This window comes from Nipponia nippon, unplaced genomic scaffold (genome assembly GCF_047370975.1).
Source record: "Nipponia nippon isolate SJK-2023a ecotype South Korea unplaced genomic scaffold, ASM4737097v1 scaffold_6, whole genome shotgun sequence".
NCBI classification, from domain to species: domain Eukaryota; kingdom Metazoa; phylum Chordata; class Aves; order Pelecaniformes; family Threskiornithidae; genus Nipponia; species Nipponia nippon.
Window position 1 is genome coordinate 49,084,379 of NW_028262380.1, and position 14,165 is coordinate 49,098,543.

General features: G+C 42.1%; 1 long non-coding RNA gene across 1 annotated transcript; it reads right to left on the reverse strand.

Moving 5' to 3' along the window:
- Window positions 1-3,106: 3,106 nt before the first annotated feature.
- Window positions 3,107-10,491, reverse strand: LOC148051454 (uncharacterized). The gene is made up of 3 exons (XR_015699789.1): window positions 10,344-10,491; window positions 7,664-7,797; window positions 3,107-3,641 (listed from the first exon to the last, which is right to left on the reverse strand). It is a non-coding gene; the product is annotated as an uncharacterized LOC148051454 (long non-coding RNA).
- Between the last annotated feature and the right edge of the window lie 3,674 nt (window positions 10,492-14,165).

A 14,165-nucleotide genomic window follows, 5' to 3' on the forward strand; every position in this document is an offset into this window, starting at 1 on the left:
CTACTTTGTTAGCTAGTATTCTTACAGTAGAAAACAGCAATCATATGCAAGTATTAATTTCAGTTAATTTCAGATCATTTTTCTTTGTTCTCTCTACCACCCTGGAAAGTATGTTGGCTCAGGTAGGCAACCAATTTTTCAATGAACAGTAGGAACCGATTTAGTCAAATTTAACTGCAACAATTTCATAACTGTCAATTAAATTATGACAGTAAAATATTAGTAAAATACCATCAAGATTTTTTGGTGGTTGTGTTCACTGAAATGGTAGAAGGAATATTGGCCTACTCAACAGTTAACTAAAACTTGTGGTGACCGGGCAACCATGGCATGCAATGGCAGCGTTTCACATTATTTTCTTCCCTTAATATCAATAAAAGTTGGTGCTTCCTATTTTTGGGAGGCAATTGTTAAAGGAGGACTTTGCACAGTTCTTATTGGGGCTATCACCAGAGAAGAGATTTTATATTTAAGCAAGGAAGTCGGTATTTGTATCTAGATGTTTTAACATGACTATTTTGGGGTTTCCTTTCTTGAAAATCAGAACCAAAATCAGTCAATTCATAAGCAAACAGCTCTCTTCTAATTGATATTTTTGCAATGTGGTGAGTGACAGTGTACTTCTTATTGATACATTCATTATGAATAGAAAAATCTTCGCAACAGATGAAAAGATAACAATTTTATGTCTGACAGCCTGCTTTTCCACACAGCTGTTGTATTGCCAAAGCAGTGATGTATAGAGATGCAATTCCCTTTTACCGATATAAGGAGCTGTGGTATAACCACGTAATTGTTATATGAGATTACTAATTCAAGCATAGCTCATTGCCCTTCTTGCTAGTACAGTTACTCCATTTGAGATGTATTTTCTCTCTTACAACTGTAGCTGGTTAACTGTGTCAGTCTAGTTAAACTATACAACTTCTGGGTTAAGGCCGAGAGGGAAAACCAGTAGTGTCTTGCAAACTTTTTCATAGCTGTGTCACACCTGCTCCTTGAGCGGAATGGAAAAGTGTAAATTACAAATTACTGTGATCAGTAAAGTGAATGAATACCACACTGAATTACCAGATCTGCTGAATTTTTAAAATGCCTTGCTGTGTTTTACAATATTTCAGCTGAAAGCCATGTTCTTCCTAAGCTTTCCTGCCATCCTACATCTTGTGCAAATTTCCAGCCTTGGGTGTGAATAGCACGGAGGGGAACGGGTCAATCCCCTCACCGCACGCGTAGCTACAATCCCTGTGGATTGTCAGCCTGCATGCAGGTCGTCAGCCACGTCATCGGCGAGGTGAGCTCCAGAGCTGGTTTGCGTCCTCCACTTCTGCGCTTGTGTTGTTTCGTGTGCTTGGTCATAATCAGCGGGGTAGTGACTCATCTGTCTGAGAAAGCTGTGGTCCGATGGGATGGTGCAACCTCACCCCAAATGCCAAATGAAACACCATTTATAACATATTGATCGGCTGCTTGAAAACTCTGCGGGACCTGGGATTGCCGATAGAAACATCCCAGGAGGGTGGTAAGAGGTCTCAGCTCTCCTCGCCCCTGCTCGGTAGCAAAGCTGAAGAGCTCTACTCTCTGGAGAAGTTCTTGCCAAACACTCGCTATTCAAGAAGGATGACTTCGACATGTGATAACTAGTTGCTGGATTTCTCATCTGAAGTCATCTACTTCTCTTGAGACATGTGCTGTGGGGCTGCCACTGTGTCATGCATACAAGGAGACAGCTTACTGAAACCACTGCTTTTCTTCTAGCAGTGTTGGTGCGTTATACTTCTAAGCTGTATAAATGATGCAATATAATATTTTGCTATTCAAAATTGTCTGTCTTTCCTCTTCCACCTTTTTTCATCCATTGCCTTCTATCATTTTATATTCATTGATATCCTGCTAATTCTAGTATTAACGTTAGGATAGTTGGCACAACCTTCTGGCAAACTGCTTTTCTCCTTACTCTCCCTATTTCTAATATTATCTTTTGCAGGTGGTATTTTTGAATCATCTCATGTATCAGCTAGTGTCACCCTCTTAGTACTCACGCTCGTGATCTTAGGCCCTAATTTCTCCATTGCTGTATTTAGTGGCCTTCCCAAATCCTTGCTTCATTTAGCCAAGAACATTTAGTACGTCCATATTTCTTTTTGTCTTTTCTTTTTGTAGAGGTGGGTGAGCAGTGCTTTTTCTAGCAGTCTCCTTTCTCTCCTTTCAGGTGTCTCCATTTTTTCCTTCTGTCAGTGGTCCCTTCTGATCTGTACTTTTGAGATTCTCAATGTGACATTTAGTATCTTCGTCTAAACCATTCCCTTTTCTCTTTCATCTCTTTCTTGCCCTTATCTGCCGGTATAGCATCTTTGCCACAGTTTGCTTTTACATTTCCATTTCTAAATATCATATCCCCAACCTCAGCTCTTTGGATCTTTCTTCCCTCCTCTTTTACTGGCCCCATCTAATGTTTAAACTACATTTCAAAGTCCCTTTTCCTCCTTTCCATGATTTTATGTCTGTTTCTCTTCTCCAAAAACAAATATTTAACTCTTTCTGGGGACAACCAGTTTTTTACTTTCTGTTTTGCTTGGCGTGTCTTCATGACACCCTTAGATCAAAGATTATATAATGGTTAAAAGTATGTTCTTTTCCCTAAATTTACCTCTTAGCATTTTGTTTTCACCCATTCTTCATTCCTAGCACTTTCAAGTCTTTCCTTAGTTTGAGCCTTTCTTTTGCACTCCTGATCACTAGCATGAATTTGATTCATTTTTTAAGCTTGTGAAAAAATAAACCCACAAACAAAACCTGCACAAAGAAAGAGTTTGGGGCTATTTGTTTACATAGCTAACCGTGTTACAATGTTGCAGAAAATAAATCAGATTGAAAGCCAGCTGGACATTAGCTAGTTTCTATCAAGGTTTTTATTTGAATTTACATTTTTTGTTGTTTATTTTCACTCTGATTTTTCCTATTTCAATAGTTGGTTGTGAGTTTTCAGATATTTATGCCCTGTTTGGCTTTGTAGCCAGCCCACGTGGCCTGAGATCATGGAGAAAAGCAGGTAGATCATAAAACAGGAGGAGTTAAAAGGCAGATTCCCCTGCAGGAACTTGAGGAGAACTTGTAACTCAGGTTAAGCAGAACTTTTTATTCAAAATCAATATTCAGAGTCCTCTGAAAGTCCATATCCATACACAAATTAGCCACAAAAATTGATACAAGAGGTAACACCACAGGTTTTCTGAATTTAGGATGGCAAGAAACAGCCACCCATAATTCAGCTCCACTTCGAAATTAATTGACACAAGGGTTTTTTTCCGAGAGCTAAAGAGACGTGATCTATGTGAACCATATGCCACTGCACTGCCCAGGGCTCATCTACGTTCAGTAAGCAAATAGAATTTTGCCTAGAGACAAAGCAAGGCTGAAACAGCATTTCTGTGTAAGAGCAGTATTTCTGTACAGTCTACAAGTTGCAGGAAGAGTCAGATGAGCTTGAAAATTGGCATGGCATTTCAGAAGTTACCCAGAGACACTTTGTAGTACCGACTTGGGATCTCCGAGTTAAAGAGGTACTTCTTGCCTGCAGTTCCCAACAACTACTCCACTGTTTTTGAAAAGCTGGCTTGATGGATATCAGTTTCACAGCTCTGAGAAAATGTGGCAAAAACAGTGTTACATGTACATTCAACGCATGGCACAGACAAATATTACAATTCAAATTCTAGCAGAGACAGACCCTCAATTCTCTGTGGGAGCTGAGGGTGACCAGACGCGTATGCTTGCAACAGCAAGACAGAAAAGACAGGTACAGGCAGACAGAGCTACAGGCTCTCAGCTCCGCTTGTTGAATGACTATAAAGGACCGTCCTATGCCCCATCAGAAGGGCTTTCCCTACATGCCCCATTACCAACCCAGTTTTTTCAAAAAGCAAAGGAAATCCTCTTATGAACTGAAAGATATTTAAGATTTGATAATTTCTTGCCAACTTGGCAATGTCATGCTTCATACCCTTGTAGCATGTAGAAGTTGGCAGCAGAAACCAGAAGTACAAAAGGTAAAGCTGAAGTTAATGCACAGCGAAGCTTGTAGGTTTTTATGTCACATTCTTACCTGGCCTTTACTCAGCCCCTGTGGCGTCAGCAGCATTACTACAAGGGGCCACCTGTACAGTCCCCTAAATCAGACAGCTCTTTCAAAGATTTGACAAAATCTAATTTAATGTCAGCAACTTGCCCACTACTGCTAACAGGAGAGCGTTTGGCAAACGTAATGCTTGGATGGTTAGAAACCATCTTGCAATTGCAGCTTAAATATTCATGGTTAAATAGCAACCAAGAGGCTTTAGGAAAATAACAGGACTTGATAATTCCCCAACAATACCTACACCATTATCTATAGCCAGCCTTAATGCACATGTGCAACTCCAAACCTGTATTCCTATTTAAATGCCGGTGTTGATCTGTGGAGGACTAACACTGGGATGGCAGATATCATCCTGGGCAATGAGATTATATGAAATTTACACTACTGTAAGCTTCCTAAGGGATTATTTAGAATGGGGATTAGGGAGCTTTATGAATTTAAAACTTCCTTCTTATTTCTTCATCGTCTCGCCTCATCTCAAAGAGGGGAGAACCCAGTGGCTTGCAGTGGTGCAGTCTCACAGCAGGTAGCATGATCATTTCGAATGGCTGCCTTTGTGGGGAGCTCTGCTAGTGTTTGCCAGCCTATTAGTCTGCAAGAATTAGGAGGAAATGCTGCAACGTATGGAAAACAGCTCTTGTGCTCCAGCCAGCGGGAGGTGTAACTGCTGCTCTGCCTCCCGAGTGGGTTGAGCCAGCCTCTTACTAGGATGCCGACTCCTCAGGCAAGGCACATATTTGTGAGATTACATCTTCAGAAAGCAGAAATGCAGGTACTGGTTTGCTTTTCATCATTCATCCCGCGCTCTCCTTCCTGTCTGCCATTCCAGCTCCTCGGAGATTAAAAATTTCCCATCAGCCACCTGCCCGATCCGATCGGTCGCCCAGCTCAGAAACCTGAGATAGTTCTGTGCCATCCACCCGCCTGATTTACAGGCTTTAAATATAGCTCCTATATTTGGCAGGCATCTTTTTGCTTTTTTTGAGTACCAGATATTTGCATTCTCTAAAAGCATTTCCAGCTCTAATGGGAAAAGAATGAGTTGTGGACCTCAAATGAACTCCACTTCACTCTCGCTGTGTGGAGATACAATTATAAGAATTTATATCGGGGGAGATCTGCCCTTACTGACTTTCAAGGGGGTTGTAGACTCAGGCTATGTGTGGATTGACCTTTGCAGACATGGTAGGAGATGTAAAACTTCACAATTAAGTAGTCAGAATCAAAATGGATTAATGGAGGAATTATACATGCGCTTCCAGGAAGCCTCTATTTCCCATAGGATCATATCTACTATTCTTTCCATCATGGGTTTCATTACCAGCCATTAGCATTGACCTCTTTTACTCTTGATGCAGCTGCCTGTAACCAGACGAATGCCAATTCTCGCAGAATTTTAATATTGCTTACCTTGTACACAGGGTACACCTAAGTATAAAAATGGTACCTTCTGACAGTAGGTCAGTCTTCAGAGAGCTGCGTATAGGCAATGTGGCAGCCTGTCAGACCCAGGAATTTCTCACTTCACGCTACACTTGGTGCACCTCCACTCTGGCACGGAGGTGTGACTGTGGCATGGATAGGTACATAGGAAAGGAGCCATAGGAGTCAAAGGGTATCGGTTTGTACTGTGCTATTAGGATACATAATTGGGCTGCTAGCCCATACTGAAGTATATTTCACTGTCACAGCTCTCTACAGCAACCAAAAAAAATCTAATGAAGGTATGCCGACTTCCACTGCTGTCACAGATACCATGGATCTACCTGAAAATGACCTACACCACATCTAACTCAGCTGCTTGGAAAGGATTTCTTCCCGTACCAGACTCAAGCAGGAGGAAGGGGACATAGACAGCTGCTTGTATTTTGGCAAACTCAACGTTTCTATGATTTATACAAATTCATGAGGTTTCACTAAGTGACATTTTGGTAAGCTCAGCACTTGCACAACTTAATCAAATTGTTAAGGTTTCACTAAGTGACAGCTATATTACAACTTAAGTATGAAGCCATTCTGTATATTCAGACAAAATGAAGTGAATAAACACATAAACTTACTTTAACCATGTAATAAACAGGCATAGTTTCTCATGGGGAATGAAGAAAGGCATCTCTCAGAGAGAAAGGAACAAAAATAAAGTAGCAGAAAAGACAAGGCAAAATTTCTGATTTTTTTTTTCCCCAGGTAGTCTTGCAGCACTATAGTCAGCTATACTGAACTGAAAGTTAGATTCAGCACAGGGTGCTGAGAAGTGGTGCTTTCTGCCATAACTCCACTCAGCATATCCCTCCCCGGGTTGTGACGGATGGCATTTTGGATGAGTAAAATATCACAAAAAAAAAATATTATCGCCTGCATGAAGAGCTGGTCAGTGATTAAATATACCATGTGTTGGGAGAGGGCACTGTTTTCAGAGGAATAAGAACTGTCGGCAAGATTCTGCTCACATTGCCTACTGAAACTGAGGGTGCAACTATGTGACTTTGCAGGTTTCAGCACGGCGTCTGGATGATTTCAGATACCATGCGGGAGTTTACAAATTCCTGAAACAGCGTCCGTGGCATTGCAAAGACTGTTGAAAACTCGTAGAGTTAGCAATCTGTGTGCTTAATACAATCACACTGACAAAGGGACCTATTGCATACTAGCATCTGTGATGGTCAAACCAGTATTAGCAATATAGTGCCATAGAAAATACTTTAATTGCATATTTTTTTTTAAATCATGTTTCAAAAATATACTTAGGTCCATTTTAAAATAACCACCAATGCGTCATTGCTTCAGTCCTAGTTTCCACTGGCATAAAAGAGCGGGCAAAAATGCCTTCAGGAGCATCAACACTTTTCTGTACAGGGGCCTAAAGTTAAAAAAGCACATGCTTGAAACGCAGGCTGAAAGCCATCCATGCAGCCTTAATTTAGCCTCTTGCTTGTATACACATTATAAATACAGTCTGTCTATAGACTATCGCACTTTTTCCCTTTAATATCTGTCTGGTTTTCTGCCGGATGCTGTCTCTTAGACTCCACTGGGACTAAGACAGGACTGGAGGCTGCCTCCATGGTTTTAAAAGACAGCTTATAACACTAGACTAGAACTGGGCACTTGGGTTAGATCCTTTAAAGATATTTAAATAACCAACTAGGAAAATACACTTTTTCAAAGTATCTAGGAATCAAACTTGCCCCAGATCAGATATCCATACTCTTGAAAGTGGTTAGTGCTTATTTGCATCTTTAGGTATCTAGCTTTAAAAAAGCTTGTCTTTAATGTTTCTTTATAGTCTGGACTCTATATTAGCTATTTGTGAAGTAAAGTTCAGTAATTACAGTGGAAATATGCAAAGGAAAAACTAGAGAACATTTTAATTCTAGAATAGAGAAAGGGACTTAGATGGGAGGATCAAATGAGAGCTGCCACAGCCTAAAAAAGTATTGAGCAACATTTAAGCAGCATTATTTTAGGACATCAAAGTTTATCTTCAGATACTTAAGGTGTGGCTGGAAAAACCTCAGTACTCACATTACAGTTTGGATGTGCTGGTGTGTTTTTTATGGTAGAGTATTACTGCAAGAATGTGCTTTTCAGATTTTATTCCCTTCTTATGAATCGTTCACAGCTGAGAAAATAACCTTCAACAAGGCAGTTGAAGCACCCTAGAAATAAAAATAAGAAGGGTTTAAAAAAATCTAGTTTACTTTCCTTCAAGTCCTTTTTTCTCTACTCTTTATTTTACTAAATTCACCGCTGATTACACCCAAGGCAGATTTATGTTTATTTTTTCAATCCTTTACTTCATCAATCTCACTTTTTATCTCCTTAAGAGAAATGTTTCAATTTCTGTAGAGCGCTGTGGGTTCTTTTCAAGCCAGATCTTAAGCTAACTCTTAGGCACCTCCATGTAAGACACGCAGTACTGACGTTTCATGTAAAGATAATTCACCGGCCGATGGCTTTTCCCCCCCGTTTAAGTTGCTGCTGTGCATCTGTTAACTGAGCTGGCGCATGAAAGCCTGTGCCCAGACAGGGCTCTGATCCTTGTGCCGCGCACCCAGGCAGCGTTTCTGCTCTTGCTCCCATGAGCAGTCACACAGAATTTCCATTTTCTGAAGCGTTTTTCCAAATTGCACAGATATTCTTTTTAGCATTACACTTGTATTGTCCCTCCTCTATCTGCCTGTACTGTGAGGTCTGCTCCCCTCCTGTGCCTGCACAGTCATTTCCATACGAAAAGACTTCATTCCTGTACTGGAGACTGCAGTCATCTCCTGTTCTGAACAGGCATTTGAGCGCGTTCACGTCTCGCTGCGAGGCACCTGAAGCAATTTGTTCCTTCTAGCTTATTACGTCCATACACGCGCGACTCTGCTTTTGGGGTCCACTTCTGGTCAGATGCCTTCCCAAACCTCGGGCAGGGAGTTGAATGGGACCCTCTCCTGCCAACAGAATTGCAGTGCTCCAATGAACCACTTATTCCTTAAATTAGTTTATCTTGGACTGTTTATCCCAAATACGCACTTACAATACAAGTTTGGGATACAGTGCAAGCCTGCAGAAAATTTCTATTTAAATCATTCAGTCTCTAATTCCACCCTAGACCCTAAGCATTGTAACACATCATTTACATAATTATTTTCAAAGAATGAGACAAACCTTTAACTAATAATTCCCTGTGCTGCTCCACAAAGAAGCGAAACCCTGATTTATTCATACATAAAAGCTCAAGAAACTGACCCAAACCCTTTTGAAAACTGATGCATTTTATTTCAGTTTCATTCCACCACTGGCCTCGAAGGATCCAAATAGATGAGTTTAACAAATTGCAATTTTCTGTCACGATAGCGGTATTGTCAGAATTCATAAAAGTGCCTGAAAACTCAATTCTCAGAATTGCATTAGGCAGACCTTGGTTGCTTGTCTGAGATGCTCATGGCTTCATGTCTCACGAGGGTGCTCCGCATAGTTTTGAAATAAAGTGGGGCACAGCCTCCTGGCCCAACTGCCTACGTTCTCCATGGTAAACCAGACAGTGTTGGGGGCAGAAGAGGGTGGCGGTGGGGGTGCACAGGCGCTGCCAGAGCTCGGGAGCGCTCAGACGTTGCGAAGTTGGGACAGAGCCCTTACTATTTAGCTGCTGAAGGGAACGTGAAGCTGGTAGCACTGAGATAAGCACAGGCGTTCCCCAAAAACAAACTCTGAAGCTGTACTTCATGGGGTTCATCCCACCTTTATCCAGCCCACACTGAGACAAAGATAGACCTAGATTTCAGTGGTGGGAGTCTTGGAAAATCACGGGTGAAGGATTTCATGGGCAAACCCTGCACTAGGCTAGACGGAGGCACTTGCTTGGGACTACCTATGTCACATAATAAGGCTGCGTTTTGCTAGTGGTCAAATAACAAGATGACTTTGCTGACCAGACGTCGTCCTTTCAGAAGTGCAGTCTTCAGCTGTGGATTTTGCCCAAAGTAAAGCTGAGCCCCCAGGAGGAAGCGTATTTCAAAACACAGTCAGTACTACAACGTAACACAGGCATCATCTATTTTAGGATTTTACACAAGTTACGAACAACTTCAGAAGTTTTTGGCATGTGCAAAATTTAAAATCCATGTACTGCTTTCCAAAAAAAGAGTAGAAATGAAGTGTCCAGCTACACTTCAACATCAGTCTGCCAGTGCCCTAGCTGTGCCCTGCAGCCTCTTTCATTTCAGAGGAGTTTTTCAATGTTAAAAGTCTCTCTTTGAATCCATTTTTCATTTTTTTAAAGGAAACTTAGATACAAACATCTGGATATTTTCAAATGTAATTTTGTATTTTCTTTCTGTTCCTATTGAAGTCTCCAAAACCTTATAGCCATGATTTAATGGCCTGTGTTGTGTGCAAGGAAGAAAATAAAGAAAAAGACAGTAAAAGAAAGCAGAAATTTACAAGCCCACTTAAGCAGAGAGGGACGTAAAACTGGCAGGTACTTGTTTTTATGCTTTTATTATCACTCTCATTTTAGTTATGTTATTTTATGATACCCAGTTAGGGCCAATATCTCATTGTTCTAAGCACTGTTCTAATTTATACTGGTAGCATTGGTTTCAGAAAGGTATAAATCTTTTTCTTGAGCACCTCTGCAGCTGAAATAAAATGTCTTTTATACAATCCAGAGTTGAGAGAGTTTACTGGAGAGAGAGCTTTATCTTCTGCAACTCACCCAGGCAAAGCTTGCTCTGAAACCAGTGCAACCGTGGATGTGGTTCCAGATCCACACGAGGTTTCCACACAAGGATGCTGTGGATTTTGGTCTTGATTCTGCAGCTCTTACTTATCTCTGCAGCCCACAGAAGCACCACTGCAGCCAGCGCTTGGGCGGGCTTCGGAAGATCCCTGTGGGCTTTCCACACCCTCCTTTGCTTTGGGGCTTTGTATTTTTTTTTATGCTGCAATACAGTGCAATTTCCCGTTCTTTCACAGTGACCTGTGGGAAAATTTTATCTGTCCTTTCCCAACATATGTCAGAGGCAGAAATAAGTCATTAAGGGACTAGCAGAACTCGACTGGCGCTAGCCCCTGCCTGCACTTCAGAGCAAGCAGATTAGCTGCTGACACCTGCGGCAGAGAAGCTGCGCTAGCAGGAGTTTATAATGTAAACCCTATAACTAACCAGCAACTTGCTCCGTCACTCTCAAAAGTTTAGCTGCTGTTGTTGTTGTTGTTGGAGCTTTCATAGGAAAAAGGAACAAGAAGAGTGTGAGTCAAGTGGCTGCAGCATTACAAAACATTTCTGTTTTTCTGAAAATGTCACACTGATGACATTCTGCAATCTCATTGATGCAAACCTTCCTCTGATTAGGGAAGAACATTAGTAAACAGCCTAGCTAGGCAGGCAGAAATGCCCTTTATAACATAAAAATCAATGAAACAGTATCGAAAGCACGCGCAGATGTTTCCAGTGGGGTAACATATGCTGAAAACACCCAGGAAAGTTAGTTGTCTCACCTGTGAAAAGACATTTCTTTTTGCTAAGGTGCGTTGTGGATCCTAGTAAATACGCTAAGGCCTATGAAATTATCAGATACAATCTACCCCTCTTACAAAAATCATCTGTGACTGAAGCCTCCTGAATTTCCAAATGCACAAGTTTGTTTGCAGCGAGGTTGTCACTATAGCTCTTGTTTTCCGTATTTCTACTGTGAAGAGAGAAGCATGTGGCTGAAGAAGATGACCGAGGCAAAGATACTTTGGGAGGGAGGGAGCCCGCTGGGAGTGCTTCAGGGGGAGCACGATCGCAGCACTGGTGGGGATGGACTGAGGTAACTGCACTTCTTTGACAGTCCGATTCTTCAGCGTCCAAAATATCTCGTTCCTCTTTCTCTACAATTTTTTTTTTTAATTAAAATAGTCAAATTTGTGCCAAGCTGCCTTTATATCACTCTGAAGTCTTAATTAAAATGTAATGTAGCACCAAGTCACCTTTCCTGAACTTTAATTTGCCTTAGAAATCATTAATTGGGTACACACCAGCGGGTGGCTATCTTGCCCTCAAAGGGCAGTGATGGGTTGTTAGCCAAAGGTGTGTCAAAAACAGTTGATGGGAATATGAATGGGAAATGCTACAGCCTATACAGAAAGACTGGAAGGGAGAAGAGGCAAGGGTATAGTCTTGTACGTTAGAGATAGGAGATAAAAATGCAGCAAAGAAATACAAAACAAAACCAACAAGTCCTTTCCTCTTTTACCTTCCCATCTTTCTATCTAGGCTCACGTTTTAGTAAGGGTGAATGAGTTGGGCTAAGTCTACAGCATGGGGCAAAATAGCCAAAAACTCAGGGCAGGATAAACTGAGAGAACATGTTTGCAGCCCATGTGGTATTAAAAAGAGTGAGAGTGGCAAACTTGGGAAGGAGATGGCGAAGAAATAGCAAGGAGGATAACACATTCTTTATGGAGAAATCAATGACAGATAAAAATACTGTTAAAAAGCATGGCTTTGCCTACTATTGACTAAAGCTAAAGAAAAACGGCGGCTGGACAGTAGTAATAGCCTTAAGACCTGAGTCTGTGCTCATCAAAACACAGACAGTCCTTGCCCGTGCTGCCCCAATGGCTGATTATCGGTTTTCCTATCGCCGGGCTAGACAAAGCCATGGCACCTCTTAGCACACAGGAGATGCCTGGGTACCCTCAATTACTGGACTTTCATAATTGAAAGGATCTATATCAATTAGACATTATTACTAATACTTGGAACTTCTGACATTTCTTAACAGGAAAATCTTAAAGCATTTGCAAGTCTCACCTCTAACACTTCTATCTGGTAAGTATTATCATGTATGGCTATGACATCACATTAAAGAATATCTCCTAGAAATATTTAATTAGTCAGTCAGCAGTTTCATAACTCAGAGCTCCTCTTTATCTTCTTGTAGCTGCAATGTTGTAACTTTGCTTTGCTTTCCCCCCCGCACTGTTTTATGAAGTGCATAAACGTACATTGCCAATACTAAGCAACCAGTTCAGATTTTTAGTGAACTAAATCATTCAAGTGTTTTAAATCTATTAACAAGCTGGTCATTAAATGAATCACTGACCTATTTCTCAGCTACTCAAGCTAAGAAACTATAACTGATGACCTATAAAAGCATCAGGGTGTTAAGAGAAATTACTAGCTGCAGAAGGAGAGCAACAATTGGTCACTTCAGCAGCTCCCACCCATCTAAACACAAATATTCACCATTGCCAGCTTCAACTAATTCACCAGAAATCACGTTTTGACACAGACTAATGTCTTGGGGGAGTACCATGAAGCTGCTACACTGGCAGCATACGTCTCTTCTTCCTTAGCTCATTACTGGAAAATTTTATGCAAGTATTTTAAATGGCTGAAACCTGGGATGCTCCAGAGTAAAATCTGGGGTGCACACTCTCCCGGGCTCAGAGGGATGAATTTTAGACCAAGCACTTATTTGTACAGTGGAACAAACCAAACCTACGGTCCAACCACCCCACCCCCCCACCCCACCCCACCTTGGGGACAGGTATGGTTTATTTCCAGGTCCAAATTCTGAGCCCTGGCTAGGCCCACCCCATATAGCAAGAAGATTGAAAATACTGGTTTTAATGTTGAGCTCCTCCGTTGCTCTTGTCCAGCGACAGGCGATAACGTGGAAGCCCCTGGTCAACTCTCGCGTGTTTCTGAGTGAGCGGGCGGTGGCAGGGCGGTGGGCGCAGAGGATGGGGCAGCGTGGAGGGGCACAGCCGTACGCCGCGGTCTGCACACCCGGCCAGAGACCGCCGGGGGGGAGCAAAAATCAGGAGGAGGGAGGAAGGGAGGCAGGAGTTACCTGCGCACTCGCCGCTTCCGTCAACTGTGGCACCGTGGACCCCCACACCAGGCACTGCATCCAGGTGGGGCTCGAGATCTTCCATCCCCCATTATCTACAGACATCGTCACACTGGTGTCTGACTGCTTTCCAGCTAAACCACCTGCTCCTGACAAAAAATGATGTGGTTTTGTGCTTTGTCTTCTTCCCCAGCTCAAACCAGCCCAAAATACTCAGTTACAGGCTGCCAAGCAAACCAGCCACTTTTCCCATTTGCTGGAGACAGTCCCGCTTGGGGCTTGCCTTTTGGGATCATAAATGCACACGGTGTCGCCCTGTGCTGGAGCGAGAATTACAGCTTGAAAACCAAGGCAGGGGGGAGACACTATTGAAATCTGCTTGCTCAACCACCCTGAAAAGCAACCTAAAACCTTCCCGCTAACACACAGAAATGATCTTTTGTGTCGGATTTATATTTGTGTGATGCTCATCCCATGACACTGCATGTAGTTGAAGACAGATGGTAGTAAAGTCAGGCGGCAAAAAAGCAGAGGAGAGTAGGAGTGCGTTCACCTACGGCATAAAGGTGCTTCAGCCAAGTTAGTGCTTGAAAAGCAACTTCTTTTTTTTTTTTCTTCTTTCTTTTGCAATCATTGCTCACTTGACAGGCCCAGACGGAATTACATCACTTCCTAAAACCCATCAAAGAGAG